Source organism: Nannospalax galili, unplaced genomic scaffold, assembly GCF_000622305.1.
Source record: "Nannospalax galili isolate Female #2095 unplaced genomic scaffold, S.galili_v1.0 scaffold2371, whole genome shotgun sequence".
Taxonomy (NCBI): Eukaryota; Metazoa; Chordata; class Mammalia; order Rodentia; family Spalacidae; genus Nannospalax; species Nannospalax galili.
In genome coordinates, this window is record NW_008328850.1 from 23,378 (window position 1) to 23,852 (window position 475).

The following is a 475-nucleotide window of genomic DNA, read 5'->3' on the forward strand; positions in this document are numbered from 1 at the left end:
TGTATGTAATTTGACCCTAAGCACACATGGCCTCCTGAATTTAGGGAGGACTAAAATATACAATCTGGGGAAGGCTAGGAAGAGAAGGCATGACCCATGCTGGGTAAAGGCTTTCCAGTGTGCATACCCTCAGGTCACACATACACCTCAGCAACCCCTCAGTTATCTCAGTACGTAAGCTCAATAAATTCATTGGTTCCCCAGTAAAACTTTAATCAAACATTGGCTTGACACTAGAACCTTAAAAGGGAATAAATATTGCTGAGCATCCCCAGGAAAAGAAGTCTTACAACAGATGGAAAATTTATTTGTTAATGCTATTATGTCTCATAATTATTTTTAAAAAAGAAAATGAGAATGTAAAAGATGTTAGATGTTAATGGGAATGAAGATACTTTCCAAAATAGAAAAAAAATGAGAACAAGCCTAAGCAAGTGATGAAGGTCTGTGTAGGTTTGTTATGATATATAAAGAA